General features: G+C 43.8%; 1 protein-coding gene across 3 annotated transcripts in view; it reads left to right on the top strand.

The window, feature by feature from the left end:
• LCP1 (lymphocyte cytosolic protein 1) overlaps positions 1 to 17,961 on the top strand; it is a 106,052-nt gene that overhangs the window by 37,013 nt on the left and 51,078 nt on the right. For 2 of the 3 annotated variants that reach the window (XM_072783067.1, XM_072783070.1), the window contains exons 2-3: positions 13,806 to 13,869; positions 15,795 to 15,905. The gene's annotated coding sequence lies outside the window, so the exon portion shown is untranslated. Of the gene's footprint in view, positions 1 to 13,805; positions 13,870 to 15,512; positions 15,633 to 15,794; positions 15,906 to 17,961 lie in introns of those variants that run through there. The other variant, XM_072783068.1, reaches the window with a different exon arrangement.

Genomic DNA, 17,961 nt, shown 5'->3' with positions numbered 1-17,961 from the left:
CTGCCTTGAATCTTAGCCCAGAATCTGTAGGGCTTACTCTGCTTCCACTCCTCACCCTCAGCACCCACTTCTTTCATGTTTCAACTCAAATGTCCCTTTCTCAGTAAGACGTTGCCTGATGGCCTGATTGAGAATTTCAAGCCCATATCGCCCTTCTCTGCCTAAAGGACTCACACATACTATGCACACACACACTTCTGTTCCCCCTCCGTGGTTTCATTTTTTTTCTTCCTAAGACTTATCACTTTCTAATATATTGTACACTTTGTTATCTTGTATATTGTCTGCATCTCCTGGGTAGGATGTGCTCTACAACAGGTCAGGAACTTTTGTCTGATTCATGCACGACTGTATCTCGCATGCCTCTGATTATACCTGACACATGGTAAGTGCTCAATAAGTATTTGTTGAAGAATGAATGGATGGATGCATGAAGCATGAACCTGCACTAGAACTTCAGATTTTAGTGCAATAATAGGCTTTGAACCAATGGAATGGTCCTGGGCCTTGCAACAACTTTTGGCAGCAATTTTCCAGGGTATATTAATTACTCAGATTCCCAGGCTTCTTCAGATTAATGTTAGGCATCCAGTATTTACCACATCAAAGATTGTCCCCTTGTCTCCAGCTGATTACAATGCCAACAGCGATGCTAAGGTAGGTCACGTTCATGTCAACACCTTGCATGATTCATTACCAACCTTTCAGTATCATTTTTACTGTCAAGCCATTTATTCCGTATGTACAGTAATAGTCATTATTTTCTCACCACTATTAGGTCTTTTTTTTTTCTTTTACTATTAGGTCTTTTAATTGTCTCTCTTTTCACTTCCATTATCACCGTGTGCCTCCCCATCAGGTTGTTTCAACATTCTTGAGTCCTTTGCGCTGGTTATATAATGTTTATTAAGGTTAATACTGTTTGTTTATCAATCTGCCATGGATTCCATATTTCTGTACAAACACACCAAACCTGCCTTAGACCAGAGATTATAAGTTAGTGACAATTTTTTAATTCATTGACAATATTTTTATTTTTAAAGATTTTATTTATTTATTTATTCATGAGAGACACAGAGAGAGAGAGAGAGAGAGGCAGAGACACAGGCGGAAGGAGAAGCAGGCTCCATGCCGGGAGCCTGATGTGGGACTCAATCCTGGGTCTCCAGGATCATGCTCTGAGCCTAAGGCAGATGCTCAACCACTGAGCCATCCAGGTGTCCTGACAATATTTTTTAAATCAGATGATTTCACATAAAAATCCAGATTTCTGGTTTTTCTTGAGCCATCCAGTTGGCATTCCTTCTGCTACTACCTATGGACAAGACTTCTATTTTCTAGCATGTGTCCATATCTGCTACTCATACTCAGCCCATGTCACGCAGGTTAGTTACCCACCTGGTCCCCGTAGGTGTTTGAGATTGACTCAAACCACAGGCATGGAAATGACTTAGACATGAAAACAACCCTGTGTGCCCATTACTGCCACCTACGAGGGTGGGCAGAGTTGACATCCTTATTCTCAAGCTTTGTTTTCCTGAATATATTCATTAGCTTCAGTAAATCTACTACCAACAGCAATTTTGGAGAGTTCACCCTTCACTCATTCTGGGGCTTGTTTGTTTGTTTTTTTTTAACTATTATTCTTAATTTAAAAATATATTTTTTGTTTATCTTTCATTTATGCTTCATTTCTCTTGAGTTAAACAGGAAAGGAAAAGGGGAGAGGAGATGAGATAACGAAGGATCCTTCTCCTTCCCATGTTCTCATTCTTCTGATTGGAGTTTGTCAGAGACTAAGCGGCCTTTGAAGGCCGAACCCCTCACAGTGTAGACAGCTGATACAGCCCACTGGAGAGGTAGCCGGAACCACCCAATTACTCAGGTTAAAACGTGGGACCACTTGAGCACATATCTGTCACATTTTCTGGCTACTATATAATTCATCTAAAAGAAGACCTCCGTCTGCTGGTTAGCAAGTGCTCAGCCTACATCTGTAAAAAGTTCGTAGCCAAAGGACAATAAGAAAAGCAAGTTAATTAAATGTCACTGAGGTTCAATCCTGTTTACCTTGGATAGGAAGCAAGAAAGGCAGGATGCAAATTGTCAGGAGTTAGGCTATGAACTCAATAGGAACTGAGAATGGTCTGTTTTATCCACCGCTGTATTCTCAACGTCTTCCAAAAAGCAGGATGAAAGAGGAAAATAGTGGATGAATTTGGACATTGTGATTGTTGCAGGCAGAAACAAGTTTTGAGATTTTTTTGGGGGGGCACTTCCAGGGTCTCACCGATGGAAGCAGATCTTACACATTGTTGTAAATGGAAATGTACTATTCATATCTCTGTTTGGTCCAAGAGACTTCATTTTGAGCCATTTCCTTTCCCTGAATAGGATTCTTCTCAAAATGGTTGGAACCTAAAGTGCATATGCCTTCTCCTTTATTGATACTTAACCTTTACTGGGACAGAAAAACAAGAATAAAATATGGTCCTTTATTATCTAATATGGCCTAAAATAATCTGAAATCTAATATCATTTAAGTATATTCCATTACATGCTGAAAAATTGATCAAATTGGCCTTTCTTCTTTCTTTCCCCTCGTGATGTTAGAGGTCAGTCCTTGAACTGCTCGTTTGCTTCTAACTACTTCCTCCTGGAGAGTTGACCGTGACTCATAGTTTTAATGATCTCTGATGAAGCTCAGATCTGTCTTTGGCCTTGACCTCGCCCCACAGCTCCATCACATAGCTTGCCTTTTGCACTGGTGCGCTCTCCTGAGCATTTGCAGTGTTGCCTGTATGTCATTGTGATCCTGTGGATTTGCTCCTTGTCTTCCTAAAATTCTGCCTAGAACATCCCTCTTCCCTGAATTCCTTAGCTGCTTGACCCCAAAGTCATCCTTGACTCATTTTTCTCGTTCATCCTCTGCACATAGGCTCAGAAACAGTCTTGTGTGTGTCTCTTGCGTCTGCCAGGCTGGCAGCTGTTGCCTCAAACCTTCCTGGTAGCCATGGCCTCCTAAGCCTTCTCCTTCTTTCTGGTCGCTGCCCGCCCCATTCCATTTGTCTGCCACCAGACTACTCTGATAGAGCCTATTCCATGGTCTTACTGTCTACTGCATACGTTTCCTGTGATTCTCTGTACCTTTGTTTTGTGTCTTATGCACAATAAACTCTTCCTACAACATAGTAAATACTTGCTTCATAAAGGGGTGACTGAAATAAGGAAACTGTGTCATATGAATTCACCGAAGAGACGCTGGCTGTGTTTTGGCCGACTATGCAGAGAATTAGCAGCTGATTCATATTTCTATTTAAGGAATGAAGAACTTGACCAGAAAGATTTTCATATTGCAGCTGCAGAGACACAGTAAAAACAAAAACTTTTCCTGTGGGCCTCAGTTTCCTTACCTTAAAATGGAATAAATACCCACTTACATCAAGGGGTGGCTGGAAGTGTTACATGCGATGTGTTAAGGCCCTCAGCATAGGGCACGGGTAGGTGCCAAAGAAATCCCAGGTGAATTGTCATCCAAAAAGATTGATTGAATCAATGGATGAAACTGACTTGACATATTTAGGTATTTTATATAGATCACAACTTGTAAATTCAGATTCCACTAGAATTTGGCACTAGCTAGGACCATCGTGTTAGCTGTGTTAGTCTATTTACTCGTTTACTCTTCAGAGTAGCCCTGTGACATGACATAGGTGGTATTGTCTCCAGTTTACACGTAAGTTCAGCCGAGTAAAGGGGAAATGCCTGGCTCAAGGTCGGTGACATACTCGGGGATCAGGGTTTGTCTCTAAAATTTTGAGTTTCAGGTGTTTTGCTTTTCCTGTGCACCGTGCTCCTCAAATATTTTTCTTATTACCTTTTTCATTTTTGTTTATTTTTGCATTGTTCAAAGGCTCATGACTTCCCAGTCTAATACTTGACTCACACACTCTTTTTCTGTTATTATTTTTATATGCTTATTTTAAAAACTTTGTATATGTGTTCTTGGGGGCTTGGAAGCAGGTCAAACACGATCTCAGCAGCAGCAGCAGATCTGTTTACAAAAGCAGCAGCAGATCTGTTTACAAAAGGAAATATTGCCTTTCCAGCAGGAAGCTGAAGGTAAGTGGTATACATTCATTTTAGCCTGCATTTCCTTTAATGACTCTGTTAATGCCAGTGAATATCTAGGGAGTTGTTACAAACTAATGTTATGCAAATTCTCTACTTTTGAAGTGGTCATAGCTTGCACTATTTGCTAGATTCAACTTTTTAATACTTAAAAATATTGCAGGGATAACATTTTTATGCACTTGATATTTTATGAAAATAAAATTTGCAACTAGGAACAGCCCTCTTCCTTTTATACTCTACCTGGCAGTGATAGCCATAATTAGCTTTCGTTGCGCTGTGATCAGGAAGGGGTAGTAAACTCAACATTAAACAGATGTAAAATCAGCTTTTTTATGGCAGCTGTATATGTAAATTCTCCGGAAGACCCCTCATGCTTCGTGAATTTTAGATACATACTTGAAATTTCTAATTACTTTTGTAATTAGAAAGGCTTAACTTTTAAATCCCACATTGTTTATGGAATCAATTTGCCTTCTCAACTAATCAAATATTTATTGAATTTGTACTATTAGCAATGAATTGCATGAAGTGCTAGGAGAGGGTGCAGTTCCTATACCCCAAAAGCTGACATTTCAGTTGGGTGCAGGCGCATCACATTCCCACACTGTTTGCATATGCTAGTCCATCTGTCTGTAATGTCCTTCATTGCACTTTCCTCTGCTTTGCCTGGCCAGCCTCTACACATTTTTGGAGACTCAGCTGTACATCTACTAAGAGGCCTTCCTGCCTGCAGCCCCACCTCCACATCACTGGTACCCTGGGCATCTCTCACACAGTGTTTATTGCACGGCATTATAATTGTTAGGATGTTTAGTAACCATCCAGATTGTGAAATCCTCGAGTGTATGAGAGGACTCTTCTGGTTTTGTTTTCCAAGGGCCTGGCACATAGTATGGTTCTAGTAATAGCCTGATGAATGAATAAAAGTGCTACAAACACATACAGACATGTAGACATAGAGATTAGTGGACAAAGAAAGGTAGCATGCAATAAATGTCAAGAATGACTTACAGACCATACTATAGGTGTCAGAAGAAGAATGAAAAATAAACTGGTTGTCAAGGAAGGATCCCTGAGCAGGGCCTGCCTTGTGGACATGTGACCCATGCCACAGAGGGCTTTCTGCTCTGAAGGGCTCCATACTTGGCTCTTGGTTCTCTTGTCAGCATCTAAAAGTTCTTAATCATTTTTGAACATGGAGCCCCACGTTTTCATTTTTCCCTAGGGCCCACAAATTACGTAGCCAGTCTTGTTCTTGGTTCTCAGAGAATGATTCCAATTTATAAAATGGGGAGCGGACGAGCAGGCAGGGAGAGAGCTCATATCTGATAGACATTTGAGATATGTGCCAGGCTTGTCCCACGGTTAACAGACCAGCTCAAGAGCACCAGAGGGCATATGCTGTTAGTATGAAGCTAGAAAAATGGACTGAGGCAGCATTTGCACGTTATCCTAGAAGTGATGAGTAATCTCAGGTGATTAATGAGCAGGAGAATGAGAGGAGGAATGTGTAGCTTGATGAAGAGGAGTATGGTGGGGATGTGCAGGATGTATTAAGGAGCACTGAGAAGGTGCTTGGATAGCTCAGTCGGTTAAGCATCAGACTCTTGGTTTCAGCTCAGGTCATGATCTCAGGGTCATGAGATGCGGTTGCACCTTGGGCTCTGCACTCAGCAAAGAGTCTGCTTAAGATTCCCTCTCTCCCTCTGCCTCTCTCTCCCATTCTCATGCACTCTCTCTCTTAAAAAAAAAAAAAAAAAAAGGAGCAGTGAGGTAGGAAGTAGTGAATCAGGAAGCTGACCCAAAGTGCAGGGGTATGGTAGTAAGGGTTTAAATAAGGTGGTAGAGGCCCAGAAAGCAGAAAATTGGGAAAGACTATCAGAGAAAAATAGATGCAACCTTGGCCACATGTAAGAAGAAGGGAAAAAGTCAGAGTCAAAAAGGGCTCTGGACTCTCCTGGGTCAGTGATGCACTCCTGGCTGACCTAAGGAAGTGAAGGATGGGGTGCCCAGCAGCTTATTTGTCAGAGGAAGAATGAGTTCAGTTTTAGATGTTTCAGTGCTACCGGGATTTCAATATAGAGTTGCTCATTTTGCAATTATGTATTAATAATTATTCCTGGAGAAGAGAGTTTGAAAAAGGAAAGGAGGGCTAACAGCATCAAATGTTGCCTATTTAGGACATTAACACTAAGTAAAATCTGTTAGATCACAGTTTTATTAATTTATTTTTATTTTATTATTTTTTTTTATTTTATGTTTTTAATTTAAATTCAATTTGCCAACACGTAGTGTAACACCCAGTGCTCATCCCATCACGTGCCCTCCTTAGTGCCTGTCACTCAGTCACTCCATCCCCCCATCCTCCTCCCTTTCTGCAGCCCTTTGTTTATTTCCCAGAGTTAGGAGTCTCTTATGGCTTGTCTTCCTCTCTAATTGTTCCCCACTCAGTTTCCCCAATTTTAGAACAGGGATGAGATGAGCAGCCCAGTAAAGACAGTGTGGGAGTTAAGAAATGGGGTCATCCTTGACTGTATTTTTCTCCTCTATTCAATCTCTTTCTTCCTCTGAATTCAATCAGCTCCCTTTTGTCCTTTCTGCTTACCAGGTTACCAGGCATCCCTGGAATCTGCCCACCTCTCTTTGTCCCACTACTGCTTATCCTCACGTTTCAGGGAGCTGAAGGCCAAGACCTCTGGAGTGGTCTGATCTTTATCCTTTCTACCCCTGCTCCTTCTCATTGGAGGTGAGGAGTTTTCCTAAAATATCGGTCTGATTACGTCCCTTTCTGTTAGGACACTGTGATGGATTGTGTCCTCCCAAAAAGATATGGAAGTCCTAAATCCCGGTGCTTGTGAATGTGACCTTATTTAGATATTGGGTATTTGTGGATGATGACACTAAGATGAGATCAGAAGGGTGAGTCCTAATCCAATATGACTGTCTCCTTATAAAAAGGGGAAATTTGATACCACAAAGATCTGGGTGATGCCTTTGTGAGAAAAGATTGCCAGTAAACCACCCGAAAGTAGGAGAGACATGGGACAGATGTCCCTCACAGCCCTCAGGAGGAACCAACTGTACTGGCACCTTGATTTCAGACTTTTAGAACCATGAGACAATAAATATCTATTATATAAACCACCCAGCTCATGGTTTGTACTCTGTTATAGCTGCCCTAGGAAACTAGTACAGGTTTTGTTTGTTTTTTGTTTTGTTTTGTTTTTTTCTTAGTACAGGTTTTAAAATAACTCCCCATTGCTTTCAGAGTTGAAGACCAAACTTCCTAACACGGCTTAAAAGACCTACCATGATCTGGTCTCTGCTGGATTCTCCAGGCTTTTCTCTTTCTTCGCTCCCAGCCCTGATTCCTTATCATCTTGTGCTCTTGCAGGAGTACTTTGGTACCACTCAGGATCTAGATGGACCTTGCTTTCTCTCACCTGTGGTCTTTAGCACATGCCATTCCCTTGTGGTCAAAGTACATTTCTGCCTTTTCTTTCCATTTCCTCCTACCAGTCAGCTGAGTCCTCTTCATTTTATTCAATGAACATTTTTGAAATGTCAGAGCGTTTAAAAGCTAATAGAACAGGCACAGCCCTTGGCCTCATGGGCTTCCCAGCCTAGTGGGAGAGCCCATATCGAATGAGGTAATAGTCGACAAGAGATGTGGGCAGAATGTTGGAGGCCATCAAACAGATGGATTCTGGAAAGCACTTTAGCACACACAACAGAGCTGGACCCTCAAGCCTGTAATGGGAGACGCCAACAAGAAGCAATTCAAACCATACTGTGGATTCAGCAAAGCACAGAATTGTGAAGTATCACATACCTTTGAAGGTCATTGTGCAAGATGGAGCTGGAAACCAGGAGGACTGGGAGAAAGCTTATACAAGGAGCAGTAAGACAGGCCTCACCTCATCCTACCCCTTACCTTGCTATCCAGAAAAAAAAAAAAGGAAAATTCAAAGAAAAAGAGCCTTTGGCTATTAAAAAGAAGAAAGGAGGTAGAGGAGGAGGTGGAGAGGAAGGCGAAGAAGAAATAAAATGTTCAATGGAAATTTGAAGAAAATTTGAAATACCTCCCTGACAGTAGACTAGAAAGGCCAAGAGATCGAAAATCGAAGGACAAAAGATAAAAATAAGAGCTGAGGTAGCCTAATGTCCAAATAAATCTAATCTCAAGGGAAGAGAACACAGAAAGCAGAGGAAAGGAAATGAGGGAGAGAGAGAACTTCCCAGAACTGGAATATTTGAATTTCTGCATTAAGCAATCGCAGAGTCTGAAGTGCACAGTGGATGAAAACATCCCTAGTCTAAGGCATATCATAAAACTTCAGAAATGTCAGGCATTAAAAAAAAAATCTTAAGTATTTTCAGAAAGGAAAAAAAAGGGCACACAAGGGGCCTTAAGTGTGGATGGTATCAGACATTGGTACAATTCCTTCAGAATTTTGAGAGAGAGAATGATTTCCAGGGTGGACTTTCAAGAAAAAGGCTAGATTGTACATGTTTTCAGATGTAAAACATCTCAAGAAATTTATGTCCCACGCAGTCTTTCTCAGGAATGTCCTTAGAGGAGGATGTCCTTATTAAAATAAGGAAGTAGATCAAGAAGATGGAAGGTGTGTGGTATAGAAACAGGAGATCCGACCCAGAGCTAGAAGAAGGGGATTCCCAGTATGATGACAGAGGGAAGCTTCTCAATGGCAGCTGGGCAGAAAGAACCTTAGAAGGCACCTCTCCAAGAAGGATCAAAAGAGAAACAAATTCATCTTCGGATTTTTCAAATTTTATCTTAGCTCTGTTGGAGAGTTTGGTAGGAGTTAGTGATATTTAAATAGAAACCTAGCAAATGAAGAAAAAGATACAAAAGGGAAATATAAACATTGTGCTCCACGCAACTCAGCTATGAATATTTATGTAGTCATTATGAAAACAGAATGATGATTTCACAAAAGTGTTATAATCTGTTTTACAGGATGATGGGAGAGCTAGTGTGTACACCCTGGGGGAGTGGGGGGCAAATCTTCATCTCCCAAGTAAGACACACACACACACACACACACACACACACACACAATCAGAGTCTGAACAATCCAGACACAGCATAAGCATAGCATCTTAGAAATCTGGAGTAGCAGAAGGAATAGCTCAAACTGTTGAAAATAATTGTTTTGGGGGAATAGGAATTGGTGGTAAAGAAGATGTATGACAGGAGACTGGTGTTTCCTCATAAGCCCTGAGGTGACATTTGACTTCTAAAGCCATGTATGGTTGGCCCTTGAGCAACATGGGTTTGAACCGCATGGGTCTACTTACATAGAGATTTTAAAAAATAGAGTACAGTACTGTAACCATGTTTTCTCGGTCTTAGGATTTTCTTAATAACATTCTCTTTTCTCTAGCTTACTTTATTGTAAGAATACAGTATACAATACATATACCACATAATGAGCTGTTTATGTTATCAGGAAGGCTTACTAATTAAGTAGGCTATTAGCCGTTACTTTTTGGGTAAATCAAAAGTTATACATGGATCTTCAACAGTGTGAGAGGTCAGTGCTCCTGACCCCAGGGTGTTCAAGTATTGCTTTGATTAAAATATTAAAGAAAGCATATGTCTGCACAAAAACCTGTATGCAGATGTTCAAGGCAACATTATTCTTATATATCAAAAAAGTGGAAACAACCCTCGAATGTCTGTCAACTAATGAGTAGATAAAGAAAATCTGGTATTTCCATAGGCTGGAATATTCTTTTTCTATAGAAAGGAATAAGTACTGATACATGTTATAACATAGATGAGCCCTGACAAGATTCTGCTAAGTAGAAGATAGGCACTAAAGACCATATCATATGATTCTATTTATATGAAATGTTCAAAACAGGCAAATCTAGAGACAAAAAAATAAGTGGCTGGGGGTTTGAGAAGTGAGGATAAATGGGGAATAACTGCTGATGGGTCCATGTAGGGACCCATGTTTCTTCCTGGGGTGATGAAAATGTTCTAGAATTGTATAGTATGATGGTTGCCCAACCCTGTTAGTATACTAAAACCCACAATTTCAATTATAAAAGGTGCATTTTATCATTGGTCATATCTCAACAAAGCCATTATTTAACATTGAAGAGGGATTGAGTTACCAGGGGACAGAGTTGGAAGACAAAATCTTTGCCATATAACTTAGTACATCTTTTATATTTTAAGCCATGTTAAATATATTACTAATCATGAAATTAAAATCTTTAAAATTTAAATGAAGAATATCTAAAACATGATAAAAGAGAATAAAACAACCGACACTCATGTATACAACACTTTTTTTTTTAACTTTTTGTTTTTGCCCAACCTGAACATTTTGCTATGGACGTATTTGAATTCTCCTGTCCACCCTCCTCGATCTCATTGCCCCACTAACTTGCCGTAACTATGTTCTTCAATTGGCATTTATAATTCCTTAGACATATTTTTGTTATAAATACACACACACACATCTATAAATCACACTATAATAGTTGTTTAAAGTGCGTACAAATGTTCGTATTACCCTGCAACATTTGCCTCTCCTCCAAGCTTATATTTGTAAGATGTGTTCTTGCTTAGGCCATCTAGTTCACTCATTATAACTGCTAGATACTATACTGAACAACAATTTATATGTTCACTCGGCCGCCTTTGTTTTTTTGTTAATAAGCAGAGGGACAATAAAGATGTCACTCATTCCCTATCTGAGCACCCGCACTGCTCCAAGAGCCAAGCATATGGCTGGGAAGAAAACCAGCACACATCTGCCCAAAGTTGAGCTTACCATTTTAGAGAAGACGATAAACTTAATGTTAAAATATTGCATGCTAGGAGGTGTTAACTCTGCAGAAAAACAGAGCAGAGAAAGGATGAGCGGAGATGGCCGGGAGCAGCAGAGTTGTAAATAGTTGGGAAATGGTTGGTAAGTGTTGTAAATGGTTGGGACAGGACCAGTCCCATGTTTCTGTGAGAACCCTGCATAGGAAAGCACTCCGGATTCTCACCTTTTTCACAACAACAAACCTAGGTTTACGGGTCAGCCGGGATGCCTCCGCTTCGGAATGTGGGTCAGCTAGATTTGGCCTGGACTGTGGGTTGGGTTTGGATTGGCCTCAAGCATCTCCTCATTCCCCTTGGGCATGGGTGTGTTTTCTTCAGGGTAAATGTCAGACACACGGGAGGCCGGGTCAGATCACCTAAGCATAGTCAAGACCTCTGTTTGTGTCTGGTCCGATGACACTCCAGGGCTCTCGTCCAAGCAAGTTACATGAAATAAGCCTGGGTAGGTTTACCCTACTCACCCTAACCTACTCTAGTGGGAGGGCCCGAAAAGTCTCACAGCAGAGATGGCCGTGTAGAATTCCATAGCAAAGATGTAGTGAAGAATTGGAAACGATTAAAAAAAAAAAAAAAAAAGAAGGAAATACAAAAATAATACCTAATTCATAGGGCCATTGTGAAGAATAAATGAAATCATGTATGTGCAGAGTTTAGTCCAGAGACTGGTATAAATATTAAAAGACTAGTTAACATTTCTATGTCACTTATTATATGCCAGGCACTGTACCATGTTCTCCACATCTATCAGCTTATGCTAACCCTCAAAATTTATACAATTTATACAATTGTATAAATCAGATGCCATTCTTATTCCCATTTTCTAAATAAGGAAACTGAGGCCAGCGAAATGAAGTGCTTTGCCCAAAGTCACGTGACTAGTAGAGCTGTAGAGCTGGGGTTTGGCACCAGACCAGTAGTCCACCGCCTTTGCTCTTGACCACGCCACCCTGCTCTTTCTGTGTGCCTCCCGGACCACCAGTCTGGGTTAGTGCTGTGTGTTCCCACTGGCACTTTGCTTGTCACCTCAGGGTTCTGAGTACGTCTTGCCTCTTCGCTTGTCTGTGTCCTTGACTACAGAGGGCATTCTAGAAAGGCAGAGATTGTGCCCATCTAATTGAGTTTCATTCCCTACCCATCAAAAATGGGGGCAATGGGGGCACCTGGGTGGCTCAGTGGTTGAGCATCTGCCTTTGGTTCAGGTCATGACCCCAGGATCCCAGGATCTAGTCTCACGTCGGGCTCCCTGCATGGAGCCTGCTTCTCCCTCTGCCTGTGTCTCTGCCTCTCTCTCTGTGTCTCTCAGGAATAAATAAATAAAACCTTAAAAAAAAATATGGTGACAATGGACGAAAGTGGAGGTGTTTTTCCCTTGTCCCGATCCCACAGTGCACGAAGGAGAAGTGAAAGGAGTATAAGAGATTAAAGACACACGAAAAACATGCAGTCATTGATGGAGCAAGGTATTTCGGGAAATATAAGATAAAAGGATTAGGATTAAAAGGAACAATTGGCCTTGAGGAAACAGAACACCTCTGCCTTTAAAGATGGAACGAGGAAGAAAAAAAAGGGAGGGCTGCAGCCCGGCTGGCTCAGTGGTTTAGCATCTGCCTTCAGCCCAGGGCGTGATCCTGAAGACCTGGGATCGAGTCCCATGTTGGGCTCCCTGCCTTGTGTCTCTGCCTCTCTCTCTCTCTCTCTCTCTCTCTCTCTCTCTCTCTCTCTGTGTGTCTCTATGAATAAATAAGCAAAATCTTAAAAAAAAAAAAAAAGATGGAACGAGGAGGAAAGGGTGGATCTTGTGAGTGTGTAGGAGGCCGGATGACTTGGATCATCTCAGTAAATAAGGGCCGAGAAAGGATGCAGGGAGACTGAGGCAAGAGGAGAGTTTGGAACAAGCATCTAACTTTGGGGGTCTGTGAGCTCCCTAATGTAATACCATGAACCCAGAAAGACCATCGCACACAAAGTTAGGCATCTAACTTCGGAGGGCGGGAGCCCCCAGGCTGGTCATCCCTGCTCTCAGGAACTGATGAAATCGAATAAAGATATCAGAGGTAGCGTGGAGGCCAAGCAGCTTGGATTGTCTGTGTGGCTCTCCTCAGCAGCCTCCAGGGTCAGGAGAGGGCCGGCTGGTGTGGACACGGCCTTCTGAGCAGCCTGGGTTGGGGGGATGGCAAAGCACAGGCCGGGGAAGGCAGTGGAGGCTGGTGGGGGGGGGGGCGTGGGGGAGGTGCTCCCTGGGTGCCAGCCATCAGAGGTGCACGGTCTGTGGAGAACAGAATGTTAGTAGGGCCGAAAGTCCGCTTCCTGCCCACCCCCAGATGCCCAAGCAGCCCCAACCACCGGTATCTGGGTAGAGCCCCCCCAGAGCAGGGGTTGTACCTACAGAGAGGCCCCCCGAGGCAGCTAAGGAGCTTCAGACATGGGGAGCAGGCCACGATGTGGGCGAGGTGCCCGTGGGGGGCCGAGGAGAGGCCAGAGCTGCTCTGGGGCCCCCGCAGAAGAAGCCTCTTCCACCCGGGCGGCACAGTGGCACGATCCAGTGGCTTTGATCTTCTAGAAGCATCCAGAATCGCCCTCCTGACGGCTCGCCTTCGCCCACACGAGTTCCACCGTCCTCCCGCGTCAGCTCTGCTCACACCCGCCCCTGCCTCCGTGTCCCACAGGCCCTGTCACCCCCTCCTGGCAGGTGGCATCGGTCCACGCACGAGTTGGCCTGCCCCAGAGCAGGGGGTGTACCTACAGAGAGGCCCCGGGAGGCTGGTCGAGCCAGTGCTCAAGTGTGTCTTACTGTCCCTCGCAGGTCCTCGGATCCCCGACGGCCGGGCGCCCGGAGACCCGGGATGCTGGTCCTCTCCTCCTCCCAGGTAAACACAAGGAGCCCCTGTCCCCTTCGTGGTATGTTACTGCTGGGTCTGCGGGCCCGTCGTCAGGCCAACCGGGGTGCGAGCCCGACCGGGGAGCTCCCGTGTCACAGGTTCTCATCCTCACACCGTCAGGACACCAGTGGCGGGTGGTGACTGTTCCCACCAGTGTGCAAACCCCCCACATTCGGCTCCTCTGTGGTGTGACCGCCCCTGTCCCAGTGATGCCCGGGTGGGGTTTCTTTGGGGGGTCCCAAAAGAACTTAGGCGCCTCTGCAAACCCCTCTGCCTAGCTACTACTCTGGCTACGCAGTGGAGACAACAGGGTCTGACTCACCCTCTCCGTCTTCCGTGGGAGTCACAAGACGCCTGAGAGTCCTCTGGAGGTGAGCCACTTCTAGAAAGGACGGAATCTCCACCACCTCTGGCCCGTGACTCCATCCACCCTCTCCTCCAACATGACCTCTGTGTGGCTCTGCCCAAGGAGCCCCCAGACCCCCACTGGCCAATGACGTAGATACATCAGAAATATCTTGGTTTAACATTTGAGGTCAGAGGCAGGCACTTTCTAGGGCAGAAATCAAAGAAGCACAAGGGCAGCTCCCCAACCATGGCACCCACCTCACTGGGGGTTCCGGGCCCTTGCCACTACAGAAGCAGATAGAATGATCCAGCGTTGTCAACGTAGCATCAGGTCGAAGTGCAGCCATAGGCCCTGGTTCCTCAATAGCTGGCGGCTGGAGCCACACATGGTTTGGGGACAATCTGGAGACTATGCTTAAAGTCTAGTTAACATTACTGACCCATCTTCACAGCCCCCATGGGGCCACGAGCCCTTGAGCACTTCCTTTCAAAAATGGGAATTTGTTGTCAGGACAAGCATCCAGGGTCTAGACCAGAGCTTGTGCAGAGCTGGGGTTTGTTCCCTTTGCTTATTTTATTTTATTTTATTTTATTTTATTTTATTTTATTTTATTTTATTTTAATTATTTTATTTTATTATTATTTTATTTATTCATGAGAGACAGAGAGAGAGAGAGAGAGACAGGCAGAGGGAGACGCAGGCTCCATGCAGGAGGCCCAACGTGGGACCCCATCCCAGGACCCCGGGGTCACACCCTGAGCTGAAGGCAGATGCTCAACTGCTGAGCCCCCCAGGCGTCCCCCCTTCTCTGATTTTATAAAACGGGCACTCCAAAACCCCAATGTAGCCTGCATGAGGGCGGTTACTGCCCATTTACCGGTAGCCGCGGCCCGCGTGCTCCACCTGGGCTCGGTATAGGAAGCACCTGAATAATTGAAATCTCTAATTGGGTTAAAGAGATCCTTAGCACATAGACGTTCTATAAATAAAAGAATGAGTGAATAATATAGTGGCTTTCCTTTGTGTAGTCCCTTCCCCCTCAGGAGACCCCGTCGTGGTGTTGGCTCCAATGAGACCATTGTGCGGGGACACTGGGGACAGGTCTGGTTGGGTTTCGGGCCGGGGCGGGGCCTTCCCAAGGAAATCCCTGTTAGTCCGTGTCAGGTGCGTGTGCCAGCGTCCCCCTGGCCTGTGCACCAGCCCCCCTCCTCGTGCTTGGCCTCGCCGTCGGTGGCCAGAGGCTGGGCCTTGCGTGTGCAGCCAGGGGGGCACGTGGGGAAGGGTGGCGGGCGACCTCGCCCTGCTATCTGAAATCAGGAAGGTTCCAGGAGCCCGGAGCCCGGGCGACACAGCTGGAGGAGGAAGGGAAGGAGACAGAAAAATGCTTTCTAAAGAGGAAGTGGTAAGGAGCTTCTGAATTTCAGCTTGACCTGTGCTGTCAGGTGATTCCTGTGGGGGAGGAGACACAAAAGAAAGAAAGAAAAGAAAAAAAAAAAAAGTTAGGTAAAATGTCCTTATAAAGACAAAATCTATTTCTTTCGTGGCTGATGATTTGTCATTCTAGTCACTTCCTGCCTTGTGACCGCACGGCCGGCGTTGACAGTTGTTCTGCAGATCCGAGAGGAGGGGGTTTCTGGTCACACGCCAGTACCACTGAGGACAGTTTTTCTACAAGGTGAGTTTTCCTGGTGTCCTTTGGTCACTTCTTGGGGCTTAGGATGTGTTTTGTTGGTTGGGCGCCTCTGGTTCTGTGGGTTGAGCCTTTCGGGGCGTCCGAGCACCTGTCACCCGAGCCCTGGGTGAGCCACGCTGCACCTACCCCCTGTGGCTGTCCAGAGTGGGACTCCTCAGTTCTCTGGGTGGCTTCCTCTCCGGTCACCCACAGTTATCACCCTCCACCCAGAACAATGATTCTTTTTTGTTGCTGTTGTCTTTTCCCTTTCAAACCGAACCGTGTTTTGATTTATTTCTCTTGCCTCAGTTCAGGGAGGTGATTTACTGTGATTTTATCTGCCTTAAAATGTTTTCAGGAAAGTGCATATTATTGATCATGTAGACTGTGCTGCTCATTGGCCTAGTGGGAGTAGTTTAATTTTAGCTCTGTGGTTCGGTTTTTCTAAAAAGTGTCTTTACGGTACCGGAGTGGATGTATTAACATCTTGAGTCATATGGTACTGAGTGTGTTCACTGTTTTTTTTTTTTTTTTTTTTGGTGATTTTGGCACCAACGGTTTTTAACGGGTGTGTTTAATAACCACAAAGAATCCGAGGGACCTCTTCTTCATTTATTCTGGAAAAATGAAAGCAATTTGTGTTACTTAGTTGTACAGGTTTTTGCAGAATTGTCTGAACTAGCGGTTAGGCTTAGGACCAAACAGATGACCGTTCAAGTCTGGATGAAAGGCTTCTGTCTACAGGAGGAATTCTGATGGAGTTGATATAGGATATTTGCTCCAGAAGCTCTGTTGAAACGTAGACTTTGGATCTTGTAGCATCAACCTTCATTTAATTATCACTACTCAACAGCACTAAGACCCACCGACAGATGATAAACATAAAAAGCCATTTGGGCTGGATGGAGATGGATTAATTTATCAGGATGCTTATCAAACCCCCCCCTTTTTTTTTCTTATTCAGTGTAGCGGCTTTTAAAGTTCTAAAGTTATTTCCTCGGGACAAATTTGAAACCAAAAAAAAGTCAGCAATGGTGGTTTTGTTCGCCATATCTGAATTTTGAATTTACATAAATTGATCATAACTGGTTTCTCTTAAATAAAGGTTTTTCAAAGAACATCTGCACAGGTAAATTTGAAAAGAATTAGTGCATGTGCCTGTAAATGTGAATTTCTGAAAGTTGCAAAATGTGGCCATCGATACTGCTTCCCACACATCTTTCCTGAATGGTTTTAAACTAGCAAGAATGTGGAACTGGGGGAGGAGGACCTGAATCCCAGAAAAGAACCAATTTAAAACTGCTCTGTCTTATTTCCAGTAAAAATCAGTGAGAATAAAATAAGTTAAACTGTGAAGGTATGTCAGTCGGTATTTCCTGTACTTTGGGAGGAAATGCAACGGGCTATGAAAAAGTTAATTCAAAACAGAAAAAAAAAAAGTCTCTTGATTTAAATCAAGTTTAGACTGTTAATGTGTCCACGTGATATGTTATCAAATATCCATTTCTCTTCATTCTAGCTACCCCAGCCCCCCACCACCTCCCCCAGTAACATCAGGGGAAAATCTTCCGGGTCTTGCCCCCTCAACAAGACTTTTCATTAGCTATCTCAGGGATGCTTTTCTTGGTCACATTTTATTTTTTTTTAATATTTTATTTATTTATTCATGAGAGACACAGAGAAAGGCAGAGACACAGGCAGAGGGAGAAGCAGGCTCCCTGCAGGGAGCCCGATTGAGACTCGATCCCGGGACTCCAGGATCATGCCCTGGGCTGAAGGCAGGCGCTAAACCGCTGAGCCACCCGGGTGTCCTCTTGGTCACATTTTAAATTTTGTCTCCTTTAGTCTATAAAGGGGAGTATGCCTTGAAACAATCGGCAAATTGGGAAACAACGTATTTCAATATCATTTATATTTTTTTTTCTGATACCTTTGAAGAAGGGGAGCCCAACAATTCAAGTCTCATTCAAATATTACCTACTTAAAGAGGACAAGTAATAATAATAATATTATTATATCGTAATACTTATACATACTTACAATGTGCAGCCAACTCTTT

This window comes from Canis lupus, chromosome 17 (genome assembly GCF_048164855.1).
Source record: "Canis lupus baileyi chromosome 17, mCanLup2.hap1, whole genome shotgun sequence".
NCBI lineage: Eukaryota > Metazoa > Chordata > Mammalia > Carnivora > Canidae > Canis > Canis lupus.
The sequence above is the reverse complement of the archived record's forward strand: the minus strand, read 5'-3'. Positions and strand labels throughout refer to the sequence as shown.